This window comes from Phocoena phocoena, chromosome 9 (assembly GCF_963924675.1).
Source record: "Phocoena phocoena chromosome 9, mPhoPho1.1, whole genome shotgun sequence".
In the NCBI taxonomy this organism is placed as follows: Eukaryota; Metazoa; Chordata; class Mammalia; order Artiodactyla; family Phocoenidae; genus Phocoena; species Phocoena phocoena.
The window spans coordinates 30,642,210-30,661,965 of NC_089227.1; the positions used below are offsets into that span (position 1 = coordinate 30,642,210).

The 19,756-nt window shown below is 42.0% G+C and overlaps 1 protein-coding gene and 1 non-coding gene across 3 annotated transcripts in view; one reads left to right on the forward strand and one right to left on the reverse strand.

Moving 5' to 3' along the window:
• IGF2BP3 (insulin like growth factor 2 mRNA binding protein 3) overlaps window positions 1–19,756 on the forward strand; it is a 137,912-nt gene that overhangs the window by 44,288 nt on the left and 73,868 nt on the right. The gene's annotated exons all lie outside the window — the stretch shown is intronic.
• Window positions 16,477–16,584, reverse strand: LOC136128670 (U6 spliceosomal RNA). Its single transcript, XR_010656255.1, has one exon. It is a non-coding gene; the product is annotated as a U6 spliceosomal RNA (small nuclear RNA).

Below are 19,756 nucleotides of genomic sequence, written 5' to 3' on the forward strand. Positions count from 1 at the left end.
TCTCCTGGCCTAAACATAGGGCAGTAAAGGGGGGCTCTTCATAACTAAAGCATCCTCGAATTGCATCCAGGCTTCTGACATACCAGGGGGTTGGTCTCTGGTTCTTGACATGGAAAGCAAGTAACCAGTATGCTGAAAATGAAAGCCCAAAACTACAAGTCGAACATTGCGATGTAAAATATTCTTTGCTTTTTTTCCTCAGCAGAGTTATCTTAATGATTTCTCTTTCAAAGTTCTTTTTGGTTGTTCTGTGTAAGCTTGAGGCAATTTTTGGAAGTAAGTAGATCTTGTAGGAAATCTTAAAAGGCTTTTTCTGTTGGGCCATAGGATTGCCCTAACAGAACACTTTCTTTATTGAAACACTTTGGCTTGTTAGTTTGAACCCACCCCCTAGTAACCAGTTTGGAGAAAGTTGACTTCTAGGGCATAAGGAATGTTAGAAAGCCTTGGCTTCTTTCATGATGAAAAGAAGTTTTTGTTTTGTTTTTTTTTTTTGCGGGCCTCTCACTATTGTGGCCTCTCCCGTTGCGGAGCACAGGCTCCAGACGCGCAGGCTCAGTGGCCATGGCTCACGGGTTCAGTTGCTCCGCGGCATGTGGGATCTTCCCGGACCGGGGCACGAACCCGTGTCCCCTGCATCGGCAGGCAGACTCTCAACCACTGCACCACCAGGGAAGCCCCATGAAAAGAAGTTTTTTCTCTGAAGTTTGGGGGTGGGGAGTGTGGCATGAGTGGTAAGATGTAGTGGGATGAGGCTGAACTTCCCTGTAAATTACACTCACGCGAGTTACATCCACTCTCTGGCAGAAGGGCTAAAGCTTTAGAGGGATGCCTGTGTTTCAGACTGTAATGAAAAATACACTGTAATAGGACACCTTGTGAGATGAGGCTGGTACTTAACTTTTTTAAACTTAATTTTATTTATTTATTTTTGGCTGCACTGGGTCTTCGCTGCTGAGTGCAGGCTTTCTCTAGTTGCGGCGAGCAGGGGCTACTCTTTGTTGCCGTGCACGGGCTTCTCGTTTCCGTGGCTTCTCTTGTTGCAGAGCATGGGCTCTAGGCACGCGGGCTCAGTAGTTGTGGCACATGGGCTTAGTTGCCCTGCGGTCCGTGGGATCTTCTCGGACCAGGGCTCGAACCCGTGTCCCCTGCATTGGCAGGCGGATTCTTTTTTTTTTTTTTTGCGGTACGCAGGCCTCTCACTGCTGTGGCCTCTCCCGTTGCGGAGCACAGGCTCCGGACGCGCAGGCTCAGCGGCCATGGCTCATGGACCCAGCTGCTCCACGGCATGTGGGATCTTCCCGGACCGGGGCACAAACCCGTGTCCCCTGCACCAGCAGGCAGACTCTCAACCACTGCGCCACCAGGGAAGCCCCAGGCAGGCGGATTCTTAACCACTGCCTCACCAGGGAAGTCCCTTAAAGGTTGCCTTTTGCAGCAGACATCTTGGAGTCGTAATGTAGTAGCAGAAAAACACTGTTCTGGGTTGGTGATTTTCAAAGTTCTCTCTTTTCTTTGGAGGAGATGGTATGGCAGAAACCTGGTATGTGAATATAGATAAAGTTAGAGTTATTCAAAGGTGGCATAGAACCTTGCCTGCTGGTTCCCTCTTTGGCCCCGAGGGAATCCCTTGGGTGCAGGTGTGATATTGTGGTTTATAATAAAAATATATATTTGCCCTTGGTCCGTTTCTGACCCAGAGCTCCTTAAAACCCTTGGAATTTCATAAGTGGTGAGAATGATGAAGGTGTCTTTCGTTAAGTTAATGATATGACTTTTGGAAACCGCTTAAGGGTAAGAGCTACTGACCAGGTGATTAGAGGGTTAGAACTTTGAGTCACAGTGTGCTGTCACCCACCCCTACCTCCGGGGACGGGAGAGCGTGCTGGAGGTTGAATTAGTTGCCAATGCGAATGATTAATCAGTCATACCTGTGTAATGAAGCCTCATAAAAACCCCAAAGGACTGGATTTAGAGAGCTTCCTAGTTGGTGAACATGTGGGGAAAGTGGTAAAGTGTGGAGTGAATGGTGCGCTCCAGAGAGCATGGCAGCTGCACACCCTTCCCTCACACCTTGCCCTAGGCACCTCTTCCATCCGGCTGTTCCTAATCTATATTCTGGTGATCCAGTAAGTAAAATGTTTCTGTGAGCTCTTTGAGCTGCTCTAGTAAATTAATCAGACCCAGGGAGGGCTTGTTGGAACCTCCTGTCTGTAGTTGTTTGGTCTGAAGTACACGTGACAGCCTGGGCTTGCATTTGGCTTCTGAAGGGTGGAGGGCAGTCTCACGGGACTGAACCCTTAACCTGTGGAATCAGGTTCTATCTCCAAGTAGACAGTGTCAGAAATGAGTTGGATTGTGAGACGTGCATCTAATATCTAAGAGTTGTTTATTGGTGGTGTGGGAACACCACCCCTCCACACTTTGGAACTGGGTCCAGGAATCCGAAAGAAGAGGTTTTGTTGGACTGTTTGAAATTCACCATGGCTTCAGTGAATTTGAGTATGAACAGTTGTTAGAAGTAGTTGATCTCTGTCAAGTAATTTTGAAGGAACTTATACAACAAGTATGAGACCGTTGACACTGATAGGTGATCTTTCTTCTCCATGGCCTGACTCTGAGCACTGGCCTATAAACAGCTGACTCTTACTGAGCACTAATGTGCCGGGTGCTGAATTAACTTGTTTTAATCTTCACCACAGTCCCATGTCCCCATTTTACAGATGAGGCAGCTGAGGTCAGAGAGGTGAAGTAACTTGCCCAGGGTCATGCAGCTGGAAAGTGGTAGAGTTTCTGCTCTTAATCAGGTTACTCAAACAGAACACTTCCCCTGAAAGGTAAGTTTCTATTTCTTAAAATTATCATCATTTATTTGCTTTCACCATGCCCCTGAAGGCTGGACAGTGAACCCAATAGAAACTGGATCCTCCCTAGGTCTGGAGGAAATATGTGGTTATGAGTGATGAATGGGCTTAGACAGCTTATTTGGGGAAGTTATTGGTAAACTGTTCCATTTAGAGAACCGAGGGTGGTAGAGTTCTTCATGCATCGTTGCTCTGGGATGGGCCAGGCTTTGCTTCATGAGAGATGAGCTGGTGCAAGGGGTTTGGGGAATACCGGTGTTTCCCTGTGACCCCTAGGTGAGTGGTGTACGAGGCACGTATTTCTGCTCCTGATCTGCTCTCTCCCCGTGTTTACCATGCCCTTGCACTCAATGCCTGGACTTGTGTCCTGTGCTTCATAGTTCTTCTGGGATGGTCATCTCAAAGATCTCTATGCCCTTTATTTAAACTTTTTATTATGAAAAATATCAGACATAAACAAAAAGAAAGGCTAATATAATGACACTCAGTTTCAACCATTATCAATATATAGCCAGTCTCTTTTCTTGTTAATAACTCTAACCTCTTCATCCTTTCCCAGACTACTGTACATAAAGTACATCCTAGACATCACGTCACTTAATTCAGTAAATACTGAATGCATCCCTAGAAGTTAGAAGTTAAATGTCTCCAAATTAGTTTGCTAGGGCTGCTGAACAAAACATCACAAACTGGGTGGCTTAAACAACAAACTTTTAATCTCATAGTTCTGGAGGCTAGAAGTCTGATATCAAGATGTCAGCACATTTGGTTCCTGCTGAGGGCTGTGAGAGAAGGATTTGTTTGAGACCTCTCTCTCTTTGGGTAGTTCCTTGGTTTGCGACAGTGTAAATCCACCCTTCACGTGGTGTTGTTGCTGTGTGTGTCTCTGTCCAAATTTCTCTTTTTTATAAGGACACCAACTCTACTGGATTAGGGACCACCCTAATGACCTTGACTACCTCTGTAAAGACCCTGTCTCCAAATACAGTCGAGCTGTGGTACTAGGAATTAAGACTCCGTTCTGTGAATTTTGGGGAAGACACAGTTCAACCCATAACAGTCTCTTTAAAAAATAAATGTATTAAATGAATAGTAACTCTCACATATCAAATCTAATCATTCATATTTCCTTGATTATCTTTTTAAGAAAAACGATTTGAGTCAGGATCCAAATAAGATATTTTTCAAGACATTTAATCAATAGGTATGTCTTTTTTTTTGGGGTAGGGGGGAGGGTGTAGTGTATTTGTTGAAGTTGGTTTATTCCGCAGAATGTTCCACATTCTTACTTTGCTGAACTACATCCATGTGTGGTGACTTACCATGTTCCTCTGACCCTTATGGGACTTGGATTAGACTCAAGTTCACTTTTGGTTTGTTTGCACAAGACAAAGTAATAGGTGGTGATGTATTCTTATATCAGGAGGTACATAATGCCTGTCTTTGGGTTATGAAATGCCATTGATCATTGCTTACGTTCATTATCGTGTGGCTGCAGGATGGTAATACTCTAATTCTACAATTTCTTCATGTATTAGTCAGAATGCGTTTGTAAAGAGGAACTTGTCCTTGCAGGCTATTGAATTACTCTACTGAAGTACAGTTTGTGTAAAAGAGATAGGAAAAATACTTGACTCTTTCCACTTATTTACTACCTTATAAATATTGGGTGCCTTGGCATCCTACAAGGGTAACCAATGAGTTGTTTTTGTTTTTGAATCAATGAGTTTTTGTGTAACTATGAGCTAATGAGTTTAAACATACTTGGGTTTCAGAATTACTGGAAGCATTCTTTTTAAAATTATTTATTTATTTACTTGTGGCCACGTTGGGTCTTCGTTGTTGCACGCGGGCTTTCTCTAGTTGCAGCGAGTGGGGCTGCTCTTCGTTGCAGTGTGTGGGCTTCTCATTGCGGTGGCTCCTCTTGTTGCGGAGCATGGGCTCTAGGCTCGCGGGCTTCAGTAGTTGTGTCACATGGGCTCAGTAGTTGTGGCGCGCAGGCTCTAGAGCACAGGCTCAGTAGTTGTGGTGCACGGGCTTAGTTGCTGTGTGGTATGTGGGATCTTCCCGGATCAGGGCTCGAAACCGTGTCCCCTGCATTGGCAGGCAGATTCTTAACCACGGCGCCACCAATGCAGTGCCTGGAATCATTCTTATTGATACGGAAATTATCCTCTCCTGAGAGGCCTGTGCTTTTGGTGCTTCCTCAATAGTTGATAGCTTCCCTGATGGTTGGTTTAAGAAATTCCAGGTTTGTCATGTACATTTCCTGTTTCAAGGGGTGGAATCGGCCCTTTCTTCAAAAAGCCTGCTTTCTTGGGAAATGGTATTTAGAGATCACAGTGTGATCGTGCTCCTCCTGGGACCACGTGTGTTGCTATTTCCCTGGTTGTTCATTTTCTTTCTTTTTTAAAAATATTAATTAATCAGTTAATTAATTGGCTGCGCCACATCTTAGTTGTGGCGTGCGGGATATTCGTTGCTGTGTACGGGATCTTTTAGTTGCGGCATGCGGGATCTAGTTCCCTGACCAGGGATTGGACCTGGGCCCCCTGCACTGGGAGCACAGAGTCTGGACCACCAGGGAAGTCCCGGTTGTTCATTTTCTTTGCAGCATTTATGCCCTTAGTTCCTTTCCCTGCAGGTTTTAGTCATGGTTACTCTTGTGTATTATTCCCCAACATGTGCTTCTCCATTCTTAAATGTGAACAAATCTGTGCACCCTTTGTTTTTCCTCTCTTAGAAGTTCCATTTGTTCCTACTGTTTTTGTTTTCTACTTGGAAGCAAACATTCACTTGAATACCCATTGAACTTAAGGTGTCTAAAACCAATTTTTTTGCCTCTCGAATCATCGCTTTGCTTTCTCTGTGAAATTTAATATGACTTAGGTCATGTGGGCTTAGCCTTGAGGTTATCCTTCACTTTCCTCCCTTTTGCTCTCTGGCCACAGGACACCCGGTGTCCTTAAGGTCCCCCCACCCCCACCCCATGCTGCCTTTGGTGTGCTTTCCTGTACCCATGGCCACCACCCTGTAGAGGAGTCAGTCGTACATCAACCAATTAAAGCATCTCACCAGCTGTAAATGGGAAAAACAGCCTATAGGCACAACCAGCCTATGGAGGGGTGGCCATGGAGGGCTACTGTTGTGTGTTCTCAAGCTTTAAAATCATCTTTAGAGGTGCCTGAGCACTAATTTTAAGATTCTGTGTTAGTGCCAAGTTGTGAAATTGCTCTTTCAATTTCATAATCTGCAAACGAGTCCTGTAACTCTTCAAATGAAAACAATTGGTCCTTTCTGTCTGAATTACATTAAACTGTCCACAACCACAAACAGATTACTTATGGTTGTAAATAGGAAAGGTCATTAAAAAAAGAGGTTTTTGGTTTCAGCAGTATTCACTTGAAGTCATGGGAGATTAAAGAAGAAATAATTGGTAAATCTCTGTTTCTGGCTTTTTTTTTTTTTTTTTTTGACTTAAACAAGAGAAGCTTATTCTCTCACAGTTCTGGAGTCTGGAAGTCCAAGATCAAGGTGTCAACAGGATTGGATTCTTGCCTTTCTCTGGCTTTCAGGTGACTGCCTTCTCACTGTGTCCTCACATGGCCTATCCTCTGTGTGCACACATCCCTGTGTCTCTTTTTCTCTCTCTTTCTTTTTTTTTAATTGGAGTAAAATTGTTTTACAATGTTGTGTTAGTTTCTGCTGTACAATGAAGTGAATCAGCTGTATGTATACCTATATCCCCTCCTTCTTGGACCTCCCTCCCACCCCATGCCACCCATCTAGATAGTCACAAAGCACCAATCTGTTTCTGTTTAGATTGGTGACTAGGAATAAGTGCGATCCCATGAATAAAGACTGAGAGGAAAAGAAGTTAACTACTAGTGGGTGGGAGATAGTGTGATAGTTATCCAGACTTCAATGCTCCATGGCCAAACAGCCAAAGTGACTTTTAAAAAACTTTAAACATTTTTAAACTTTAAATCTTTTTTCTGTACATGATCCAATAGATCTTTGTTTTAAACTCTCAAGAGCCTTAAAAATACTTACCCTTGTTCTTTTCTGTGCAAAATGGTAACCTAAGTGTGAAGTAAGAGCCTTGTCGGCTTGATTGAGAACATCGAGAGAGAGGACCTTTGTCATTTTCATTGACAGCATTTCTGGTATCGGATACATGGTGTCTTCTCCAATACCACTTCTCTGACCCTCCAACAACAACTAGGTGTCCTACAATTCAATTCAATTCTGATGCTAACTATCGGATTTAGTGTCAGACGCCACAGGTTAAGGGTTCCGTCTCGCAGGACTGCCCTCATTTCAGGTGCCAGGTGCAGTGGGATGCCAAGTCTCCTCACCTTTTTGCCTGGCTGACTATAAATCTGGATGGAGGGTCCCACAATGCCCCCACTCTCCTTGGTAATTCACTAGAATGGCTCACAGAACTCAGAAAAAGTGCCTTACTTACTACTACTATAATTTACTATAAAGGGTACAACTCAGGAACAGCCAAGTGGAAGAGATGCATAGGGTAAGGTATGGGAAAGGGGCGTGGAGCTTCCATGCCCTCTCCGTTTCCCATTCTCCCCACATTGCCGTATATTCACCCGCCCAGAAGCTCTCCGAACCCAGTCTTTTTAGGTTTCTATGGAGACTTCCGTACATATGTATGATTGGTTAAATCACTGACCATTAGTGATTAACTCAGTCTCCAGCCCCTCTCTTCTTCCCAGAAGTGGAGAAGTGAGGATGTAAGTTCCAAACCTCCAGTCATGCCTTAGTCTTTCTGACGACCAGACCTTCATCCTGAAGCTATCTAGGGGCCTACTGAGAGTTGCCTCGTCAGAATAAAAGACACTCCTGTCACTCCTATCATTCAGGAAACTATGGCATTTAGGAGCTCTGTGTCGGGAACCAGGGACAAAGACCAGATATGTATTTCTTATGCCACAGGAGACTGTCTTATCCTCAGTGCCTGGCATCACTTGGCATAAAACTTTTCGAAGAATGAGTGGTAGAATAACAAGTCGAATTGTAATCATACACTTTATTCTAGAAGGGCATTCAGGTGATTTAGAAGAAGGCGTTCATAAACCAAGTAGACTACCAAGTAGCACGAGTTGAAAAAGGAGGCCAAGAAAAAAAAAACCACCCCAAAACTAAAAACAAACAAAAAACTCTGGTGGGATCAAAGATGATTTAGGAATAAGGTTAAAAATCACCCTTGTGTCCTACACAGTACTTTGGGCTCTCCCTCCCCTTTCTCCACTTCTTTCTCCTACCTTTTGGTATGGTTACCAGTTTATTATGAAGGATCCCAGTCAGGGATAGCCAAATGGAAGAGATGCATAGGGCAAAGTGTGGGGGAAACGGCATGGTGCTTCTTGCCCTCCTACATGCTTCCCTTTTCTCTCTCCCTCAACTTTTTTTTTCTTCCTGTTTTTGAAAGCACAGAAGTACATTTAAACAAAACAAAACTCCGAGTCCCACACTGAAGTTTTTACTACTTGTGACGCCTATTAGAGAGCAGTTGAACTGAATCAAATATGAGTTTTGTTCTATTAACGCTGTGATGTGTACAATAGTGGATCAAACTCAGTGGATATCAAAATGAGGTGTGAGAGTTAACCTATAATTTAATGGGACATTTGTGTCTCTCTTCCACCCCCCCACAGTGAGGGTTTCTTCTTTAAACAATAGTGAAAGGAATTCCCTGGCGGTCCAGTGGTTAGGATTCGGCACTTTAACTGCGGTGTTCTGGGTTCAATCCCTGGTCAGGGAATTAAGATCCCACAAGCCGCATGGCATGGCCAAAAAATAAATAAACAAAAAACAAACGAACAAACAAAAACAATAGTGAAAGCTTCAGTTTAAGGAGAAAATGAGTCAACTATTTCAAAATACTGAAAAAATTAAGAATGTTTAATTTACTCATATAAACCATTTAAGAACACACATAAAAGGACAACCCAGAAGGGCAAAAGTCAAAACACTAACAGTGGTGTGATAGGTTTGTAGGTAACTTTTATTTTTTTACCTTTTTCACAGGAGCTCTGTTTTCATCATTGAGACCCTTTTCCTTCTCTTTAAGGGGATTTAACTTAAATACTTTCATTGGAAACTAGATTGAGTGTATTTTAAGGATGAATATAGGGCTCATTTGATAACCAAAATAGGGATAAGTTACTGAGTCCAAGAAGAAAATGGAGGGAAATAAGCCTGATTTTAAAGAAGAAGCTTTAAGATTGATGGTCAGGGACTTCCCTGGTGGTGCAGTGGTTAAGAATCCGCCTGCCAATGCAGGGGACAGGGGTTTGAGCCCTGGTTGGGGAAAATCCCACATGCCGTGGAGCAGCTAAGCCTGTGTGCCACAACTACTGAGCCTGAGCTCTAGAACCTGCGAGCCACAACTACTGAGCCCACACGCCTAGAACCCACGCTCTGCAACAAGAGAAGCCACCACAATGTGACGCGTGTGCACCACAGTGAAGAGTAGCCCCGTCTCGCCGCAACTAGAGAAAGCCGCGTGCAGCAACGAGGACCCAAAGCAGTCAAAGATAAATAAAGTTATTAAAAAAAAAAAAAAAAAGATTGATGGTCAGGAAAGCTTACGATACTGTCAGATACAGGTAAACTACTAGATAGGAAATCTCTCTTAACGTCCTTCAAAATAATTGAATATTGAAATCCATTGAAAGTGGCATGCCATTCAGATAAACTGGGGGCCCCTGGTTTGTTCATCCTAGAAAAAGGGAGTCTTCAGGATTCAGACAGGACAGTATGTTATAGAGACTTGGGTTACAGGGTGAGGAAGATGTTAGTCTTGTTGTTTTTCTTTATGACTCTATCATGTTCTTTTTTTTTTTTTAACATCTTTATTGGAGTATAATTGCTTTACAATGGTGTCTATCATGTTCTTGATGTCATCCTGCCAACTAGCTTATTATAAAAAAAGTATGGAATTAAATATGCTTGAAAATGGCCTTTTTGGGGGGTAGAAATTTCTTTGAGTTTTAACATGTATATATTTGTGTTCTGCCATCGCAGTCAGGATATAGGATAATCCTATTGCACCAAAAAAAAACACCCCCGTGGTAACCTTGGGGGTGTTTTATTTGCTGCCCCCACCAACAAATAAAGAGTTGGTGTGTGTCATATGATAAATAGGTTTAACTTAATAAGAAACTGACAAACTCATCTCCAAAGTGGCTGTACCATTTTTACATTCCCACCAGTAATTTTTTTTTAACATCCTTATTGGAGTATAATTGCTTTACAATGGTGTGTTAGTTTCTGCTTTACAACAAAGTGAATCAGTTATAAATATACATATGTTCCCATATCTCTTCCCTCTTGCATCTCCCTCCCTCCCACCCTCCCTATCCCACCCCTCTAGGCGGTCACAAAGCACCGAGCTATCTCCCTGTGCCATGCGGCTGCTTCCCACTAGCTATCTACCTTACGTTTGGTAGTGTATCTATCCCACCAGTAATTTTTGAGTGATCCAGATGGTCAGCATCATCACCAGCACTTGGTATTGTTGATGTTTTTTATTTTAGCTACTCTAATAGATGTGTAGCGGTATCTCATTTTGGTTTTATTTACATTTCTGTAATGGCTAATTATGTTGAGCATTTTTTTTTTTTTTTTTTTTTTTTTTTGCGGCACACAGGCCTCTCACTGTTGTGGCCTCTCCTGTTGCGGAGTACAGGCTCCTGACGCGCACGCTTAGCGGCCATGGCTCACGGGCCCAGCCGCTCCGCGGCATGTAGGATCTTTCCAGAGCGGGGCACGGACCCGTGTCCCCTGCATCGGCAGCTGGACTCTCAACCACTGCGCCACCTGTTGAGCGTGTTTTCATGTACTAATTATCTTCTGCATATCCTCTTTGAAATGTCTGGTTACCTCTTTTGCTACTTAATTGGGTTTTGAGAGTTCTTCATCTGTCATGGATGTTCTTCATCTGTCTTTAGTCAACTATGTGATTTGCAGATATTTTCTCCTGATCAGTAATTCTTCCCATTCCCTTATCATTTTCTTTATCAGAACAAAAGTTTTAAACTTTAATGAAGTCCAATTTATTCATTTCGACAATCCCCCCTTTTTGTGTAGTACGGTGTGTTGTCTAAAAACTCTGTACTTAAATCTAGCCTATGAAAGTTTTCTCCTGTTGTGAAGTTTTATAGCCTTATGTTTTTTTTTTTTTAATCTAAATTTATTTATTTATTTTTGGCTGCGTTGGGTCATCGTTGCTGCACACGGGCTTTCCCTGGGTGCAGCCAGAAGGGGCTACTCTTCATTGCGGTGTGCAGGCTTCTCATTGTGGTAGCTTCTCTTGTTGCAGAGCACGGGCTCTAGGCGCACGGGCTTCAGTAAGTAGTTGCGGCACGTGGGCTCAGCAGTCGTGGCGCACCGGCTTAGTTGCTCCATGGCATGTGGAATCTTCCCGGACCAGGGCTCGAACCCATGTCCCTGCATTGGCAGGAGGTTCTTAACCACTGCGCCACCAGGGAAGTCCCTAGCCTTATGTTTTACATTTACAGCTATGATGCATTTTGTATTAATTTTTGTATAATGTGTGAGGCTTAGGCAGACACATATTTTTTGCATATCGATGTCTAGTTAATCCAACACAGTGTGTTGAAAAGACTCCTTTCTCCACTGAATTGCCTTTGCATTTTTGTCACAAATCATTTGGCCATGTTTGTGTGAATATTTCTGGATTCTATTCTGCTCCATTGATTTATATGTCTATCCCTTTGTCAATACTATACTTTCTTGGCAGCTGTGGCTTTAAATAGTAAGTCTTAAAATTGGGTAGTGTTATTCTTCTAACCTTATTCTTTTTCAAATTGTTATAGCTATTCTAGTTACTTTGCCTTTCCATATATATTTTAGAACCAGTTTTTGGTTCTAAAAATTCTGCTGGGGGCTTCCCTGGTGGCGCAGTGGTTGAGAGTCCGCCTGCCGATGCAGGGGGCACGGGTTCATGCCCCGGTCTGGGAAGATCCCACATGCGGCGGAGCGGCTGGGCCCGTGAGCCGTGGCCTCTGAGCCTGCGCGTCTGGAGTCTGTGCTCCGCAATGGGAGAGGCCACAACAGTGAGAGGCCCGCGTACCGCAAAGAAAAAAAAAAAAAAAAAATTAAAAATTCTGCTGGAAGTCAACAAGTCCTACATGTGTTTTGTGAGATTCGTACCTATGTATTTAAATTGGGGGGCCTGCTGTTATAAATGATTTTTTATTTTAAACTGTAAAGTGCACATAAAATTCACCATACTAACCATTTTAAAGCATATTGTTCAGCAGTGTTAAGTATATTTACATTGATGCTAAACTAATTAGTTCTAAAAGTTTAAAAAAAAATGTTATATTTTGTTGGCTGCCCTGCAAGGCTTGGGACTTTAGTTCCCTGAGCAGGGATTGAACCCGGGCCCTGGAAGTGAAAAAGCTCTGAGTCCTAACCCCTGGACCGCCAGGGAATTTCCCTAAAAGTTTGTTTTCTTAATAGATTGTGTGAAATTTTCTACTTAGACAATCATGTCATTGCAAGTTGGCATAGTTTCACTTCTTTTCCAATCTATATGCCTTTTGTTTCCTTTTCTTGCCTTGTTACACTGCCCGAATGAGAGTAGGCATCCTTGCCTTTTTCTTACGCTTTGTGAGAAAACATCCAGTCTTTGACCTTTAAGTAAAATGTTAGCTGTAGGGTTTTTGTAGATGCCCTTTATGTGGTTGAGGATATTATTTATATTCCTAGTTTGCTGACCGTCTTTACAATGAGTGAATGTTGGTTTGTGTCAAATGCTTTTTCTGCGAAAATTGATATGAGCATACATTTGTTTTAGGCTGTTACTACGATGGATTACATTGTTCTTCAAATATTGAACCAATCTTACATTCCTGTGATAAATTCCACTTGGTTGTGGCGTTTATTCTTTGAACATATTCCTTGATTCAATTTGCTCACTTTTTGGTTGACAGCTTACTGCATTTCTCTTGATGAGGAATATTTGTTTGTAGTTTTATTTTTTTGTGTTGTCTTTGACTTTGTTATCAGGGTAATAAACCCTCAAACTGTCTTGTAAAGTGCTTGCTATGTGTTCTGGAAGAGGTTGTGCTGAGTTGCTGTTATTTCTTTAAACGTTTGATAGCATTTGCCAGTGAAACCACCTGAGCATAGAGATTTCTTCCTCAGAAGACTTTAAATTTTTTTTTTAGCTCAAATTCAGTCTTTGAAAATAGTTACAGGGCTTTTTTGGCTGTTTTATCTTGCGTAGTTTTGATGATTTGTAGTTTCTGAAAAATTGGTTCATTTCATCCAAGTTGTTGAATAGAGGTGCATCAAGTTTTGCAGTATTCCCTCATTATGCTTTAATTGACTTGGGGTCTATAGTGTTATCTCCTTTGTTCCTGATATTGGTAGTTTGTGATCTCTTGCCCCCCCCGCCCCCCCTCTGTTTCCCTCTCTCTCTCTCATCATCTTTGTCAGTCTGGCCAGAGGTTTAATTAATTTATTTATGTTCCTCCAAAGAAACAGCATTGGGTTTCATTGATCTTTACCTTCTTTCTTTCTTTTCATTGATTTTGCTCTTCAGTATTTCATTTATTCTGCTTGTTTTGGGTTTATTTTGTGCTTCCTTTTGCTAGTTTTTTAAGTTGGAAGCTTGGGTTATTAATTGGAGACCTTTTTTTTTTCTAATGTAAACATATGATGCTATGAATTTCCCTTTAAAGCACTTAATCCCATAAATCTTGGTGTATTTTTAACATTTTTGTTCAGTTCCAAATATTTTCTAATTTCCCTTGAGACTTCCTCTTTGACCTGTGGATTTTTTTTTTTTTTTTTGGACTATGTAGTTTAAATTTCCAAATGATTGGAGATTTTCCAGTTATCTTTTTGTTATTAACTTCTAGTTTAATTCCATTATGGTTGGTAAACATACCTTATATGTTTATATTTCCTTAAAATCTGTTGATACCTGTTTTTTATCTTTGTTTTAGACAGATACAGTATATCTTGGGAAATGTTTCATGTTGGGTAGAGTGTTTCTTTTAAGTTTTTTCTAGTCTCTACCTACTAGATACCAGCAGCTCCCTGCCTGCCCAAGTTGTGATTATCAACAATGTCAACAGACATTGTCAAATATCCTCTTGGGGACAACATCCCCAGTTGAGAACCACTTTCCGGTAAGTAATGTGTTATTTTTCTCTGGCTGCTTTCAAGGTTTTTCTTTGTCTTTGATTTTCAACAGTTAGTTTATGATATGTCTGGAGATAGATTTCTTTGGGTTTATCTTGTTTGAGGTTGTAAAGGGAAAGAACCCAGTTTTCCTCCTGTGTCGGGAGAAACCCAGTTCTTTCCTATTATGTGTTTTTTCTTCCTGTGTGTCTCCTTTATTACTCAGAACACTTCACTTCTGTCACTCTGGTCACCCAATGTGTGGCGATGTTTCCCTTCAACAAGCAATTCTCTGCAACACCAGCTGGGCGTCCTACAGTTTTAACTGAATTTTTAACACTTTCTACCTGGAGATAATGTTAGGTCCCACAGGTTAAGGGCCTGTAGTCTCAGTAGTCCCAGAAGACGACATCCTGCCCTCGCCTTGCACGTGTCAGTCACAAGCCTGGGTTATCATCACCTGTGCTTCTGACCAACCAGCTATAGATAGAAGGTTCCAAAGACCTCGCTCCTTGGGTTTGACTGATTTGCTAGAGTGGCTTACAAAACTGAGGGCAACATTTACTTACATTTACCAGTTTATTAAAGGATATAATAAAAAATACAGATAATCAGTCGGATGAAATATATATAAGGCGAGGTCTGGGAGAGTCCTGAGTGCAGGAGCTTCTGTCCCTGTGAAGTTGGGGTACATCACCCTCCCTATGTGGATGTGTTCACTCACCTTTAAGCTCTGTGAACCTGCTACTCTTGGGATTTTATGGAGGCTTCTTCTTGTAGGCATGATCAATTATTAACTCCATTTCCAGCGCCTCTCCCCTCTCTGGAGGACAGGGCATGACGCTGAAAATTCCAGGCTTCTGATCATGACTTGATCTTTCTGGTGACCAGCTCCCAGCCAGGAGCCATCCAAGAATGTACCTAGAGTTTCCTCAGTAGAACGGGAGATACACCTAGTGCTCTTATCACTTAGGAAATTACAAGAATTTTAGGAGTTCTGTGCCAGGAAGAGGAGGGGTTGCAGCTGGGAGACCAATATATGTATTTTCTATTATCTCACAGGGGTTCATTGAACTTCTTCAATCTATAGGTTTATATCTTTTGACAAATTTGGAGAATCTTCAGTAACCATATATATTTTTTAACATCTTTATTGATGTATAATTGCTTTACAATGTTGTGTTAGTTTCTGCTGTATAACAAAGTGAATCAGCTATATGCATACATATATCCCCATATCCCCTCCCTCTTGCATCTGCCTCCCACCCTCCCTATCCCACCCCTCTAGGTGGTCACAAAGCACTGAGCTGATCTCCCTGTGCTATGCAGCTGCTTCCCACTAGCTATCTGTTTTACATTTGGTAGTATATATAAGTCCATGCCACTCTCTCACTTTGTCCCAGCTTACCCTTCCCCCTCCCCGTGTCCTCAAGTCCATTCTCTACGTCTGCATCTTTACACCTGTCCTGCCCCTAGGCTCATGAGAGCCTTTTTTTTTTTAGGCTCCATATATATGTGTTAGCATACGGTATTTGTCTTTCTCTTTCTGACTTACTTCACTCTGTATGACAGACTCTGGGTCCATCCACCTCACTTCAAATAACTCAATTTTATTTCTTTTTATGGCTGAACAATATTCCATTGTATATATGTGCCACATCTTCTTTATCCATTCATCTGATGATGGACACTTAGGTAGCTTCCGTGTCCTGGCTATTGTACATAGTGCTGCAATGAACATTGTGGTACATGACTATTTTTGTGAATTATGGTTTTCTCAGGGTATATGCCCAATAGTGGGATTGCTGGGTTATATGGTCGTTTTATATTTAGTTTTTTAAGGAACCTCCATACTGTTCTCCATAGTGGCTGTATCAATTTACATTCCTACCAACAGTGCAGGAGGGTTCCCTTTTCTCCACACCCTCTCCAGCATTTACTGTTCGTACAATTTTTGATGATGGCCATTCTGACCATTGTGAGGTGATAGCTCATTGTAGTTTTGATTTGCATTTCTCTAATGATCAGTGATGTTGAGCATCCTTTCATGTGTTTGTTGGCAATCTGTATAACTTCTTTGGAGAAATGTCTGTTTAGGTCTTCTGCCCATTTTTGGATTGGGTTGTTTGTTGTTTTGATACTGAGCTGCATGAGCTGCATGTAAAGTTTGGAGATTAATCCTTTGTCAGTTGCTTTGTTTGCAAATATTTTCTCCCATTCTGAGGGTTGTCTTTTCATCTTGTTTATGGTTTCCTTTGCTATGCAAAAGCTTTTAAGTTTCATTAGGTCGCATTTGTTTATTTTTGTTTTTATTTCCATTTCTCTAGGAGGTGGGCCAGAAAGGATCTTGCTGTGATTTATGTCATAGAGTGTTCTGCCTATGTTTTCCTCTAAGAGTTTGATAGTGTCTGGCCTTACATTTAGGTCTTTAGGAAATATGGAACGCTTCACGGATTTGTGTGTCATTCTTGAGCAGGGGCCGTGCTAATCTTGTCTGTATTGTTCCAATTTTTAGTATATGTGCTGCCGAAGTGAGCACTTCAGTAACCTTTTATTCAAAGATACGTTCAGCAAATATTTTTCTTTTTTCCTGTCTTTGTGAGATACCGATATAACGTAAATTAGGCTTTTGGTATTTTCCCACAGGGCTTTGAGCCTCTGTGCATTTTTTCTCTCAGTTGTTCAGATTGAATAATTGCTATTGATCTGTCCTCGTGAGCAGTGACAATTTCCTTTGTTGTTTCCAGTCTGCTATTTTGTTCATCCAGTGAGTTTATTTAGGGTTATTGTGTTTTGGTTCTAAATTTTTATTTCTTTTATACCTACTGTTTCTTGGACATTTTCTTTCTGTTCTTTCAAGAGTGCTCACCCTTTGTGGAACATTTTTATAATAGTTTCTTCAAAGTCTGTCAGATAATTCCAACATATTTGTCATTCTTGGCATTTGCATTTGTTGATTGCCTCATGCCCTATGAGTTGAGATTTTCCTAGCTCTTTATATAAGTAATTTTGGATTGTACCTTGAACATTATGAATATAATATTATGAGACTCTGGATCTTGGTTCAAACCCTATGGAGAATGTTGATAATTTCATTTTAGAATACAGTTTGACCCAATTGGCTTCAGGCTGCAAGTTGCAGCCAGCCTTCTGTGGATTATGGTTCCAATTTCACTTCATTTTTGAAGCCTTTGAAGTACTCTTTGGATCTGTCTCCTGTGTGTAGTAGCACTCAGTGGGTGGCCAGTTGGGACCTGGGTGATGATCTCTCCCATGGTTCTGCTCTCAAAGTCTTGGGTATGCTGTTTGTTTTATGATGCAAGCATGTGCATATTGGAGCTAAACCCAGGATTTCCTAAACAGCTTCATGCAGTTGCTTTCCTGAGCTCCTCCCTTTGCATGATCCGATTAGTACTTTGATTCTCAAGGGCTTCTCTTTCTGGTTTTTCAGCCAGAAAAGATAGGGCCTTGGTTACCCTGCTTGGTTGTGCACTTCTCATGGCTGCAGTCATGTCTGGGGCTAAGTGGCAGGAAGACAGGGGCAAAAAAGCAATAGGATTCAACCCACCCCATTGGAACCATGGTTCTTCCCCTTCATCAGAGTTTTAGGTACCCCTTTCCTGCTCTTCAAGCCAGAGCTACAGGACTTCTCCTCCAGTTCTGTCTGTGCTCAGTAACAATTTCCAAGTGTTTATTTTTTTGTTCGTTTGTTTGTTTGTTTGCGGTACGCAGGCCTCTTACTGTTGTGGCCTCTCCCATTGCAGAGCACAGGCTCCGGATGCGCAGGCTCAGCGGCCATGGCTCACGGGCCCTGGACCGGGGCACGAACCCGTGTCCCCTGCATGGGCAGGCGGACTCTCAACCACTGCGCCACCAGGGAAGCCCCAATTTCCAAGTTTTAAACTGCCCCAAGTCCAGGCTGGGGCATACCAGAGGGAAGAAGGGCAGAATAAATCATCTCATGTTTGGTGGTACTTTAAATTCCCCGCTCCACCTGCTATCATCTACTTTTCTTTTTTTTAAAACATAAATTTATTTATTTTTAAGTTTATTTTTGGCTGCGTTGGGTCTTCGTTGCGGTGTGCGGGCTTCCCATTGTGTAGTGGCTTCTCTTGCTGTGGAGCACGGGCTCTAGGCGCGTGGGCTTCAGTAGTTGTGGCTCGCGGGCTCTAGAGTGCAGGCTCAGTAGTTGTGCACGGGCTTAGTTGCTCCACGGCATGTGGGGTCTTTCTGGACCAGGGCTGGAACCCGTGTCCCCTGCATTGGCAGGCGGATTCTTAACCACTGTGCCACCAGGGAAGTCCCTTATATACTTTTCAGAGTCTTCAAATAGCTGCGTCATACATTCTGTCCAGATTTTATCCTCATTCCGTGGGAGAAACAGGGTAGACTATCCCCACTCAGTTTATAGTTTTCTTGTTACTTTGAAATTTCAAGAGGTTAAATTATCTCTTGAGAAATAAATGGTATTGAATCATTTATTTCTTAAGAATAGAGTAACTATTAAGTAACTTGCTTTAAGGGTTTTTTTTTTTTTTTTCCTCTTCTCATAGGTAACCCTTGGTTGAATTAAGGCTGAGCAGGCACTTAGCTATCATTTACAAAAAGAAGCTTGTATTCAAACTGTCCATGTGATCCAGTACTGGAGATGTGTGTGGAAGGCTAAAAGAGAGATAATTTCGCATGTAAATGTATAAAAGCCTTCACTTTTTGCTCTTTTCCTATTGCTTCCCACCTCTGACATGAATGAACAAAATATTCAGGGTTAACGTGGGGGAGGGAGAAGTCCCCAGGAGGGGGTTTAGAACAGTAAACCAACTGGGAATGGCAGGGCACTCTTAATCCTGTTTCTAATTTTAGTATCGGCAACCAGAGAGGCAGGGTTGCCTCAGTACTCGAGGTATTTTTTCCCCTTTGTATTTTTGTATTGCTGAATGGCCTACTTGGTCTTACCCAAAAATACAGTCTTACTATTTAGAGTTACTCTCATGTGGGGATGAGAAAGGCTGTAATTTTCTGGGGTCTTCCCTAGATGTGTAGTATACATGTACTGACATCTTCTCAGGATTCCTCAGTTGTTGGTTCTTACACACAAAAGGAGGTGTTCTGTTAAGTATTAGTTGAACCGATGAAGTCATATGATGCTTTTCAGAACATGACCATAACCCAAATAGAGATCCGTGTTCATCTTGGTAGATTCTTTCTTGGTCTAATGTTGTTCTGTGTCACACTTCCTCTGTGTACAAGTATGTGTAAAAAGACTTAAAATCGTTTAATTAGCTTAGTTGGATTGATTGATGGTAGTGAATTGATACTTCAGTCTTTTTTCTTTTTAACAAGTCCTATATTTGATTTGTCCATTTTCACTCATTTTTAGGCTCACAGTTACATTCCTAGCTCTTATTCCCCTCTTTCCTTTACTACTCTGCCTTTAAGTTTTAGATCAACTTAATAGCATACACGTGGGGAGTCCTGACCATGGGCAGGGCAGGATGCTAAACTCTTCAGAAGGAGTCTCATTTGATTCATCCAGTCAACCCTAGATATTGAAAGGAAATAGTGCTATCCTGACTTTAGGGGGTGGAGGGGAGGTAGCTGAGAAATGGAGAGACTTGCCTAGGTTTTACAGCTAACATTGGATGAGTGGGATTCAGACCTGGCAACCTGACCCTAAAGCCCCCTTTTTAAACTGCAGTAGTTTTGTCATCTCA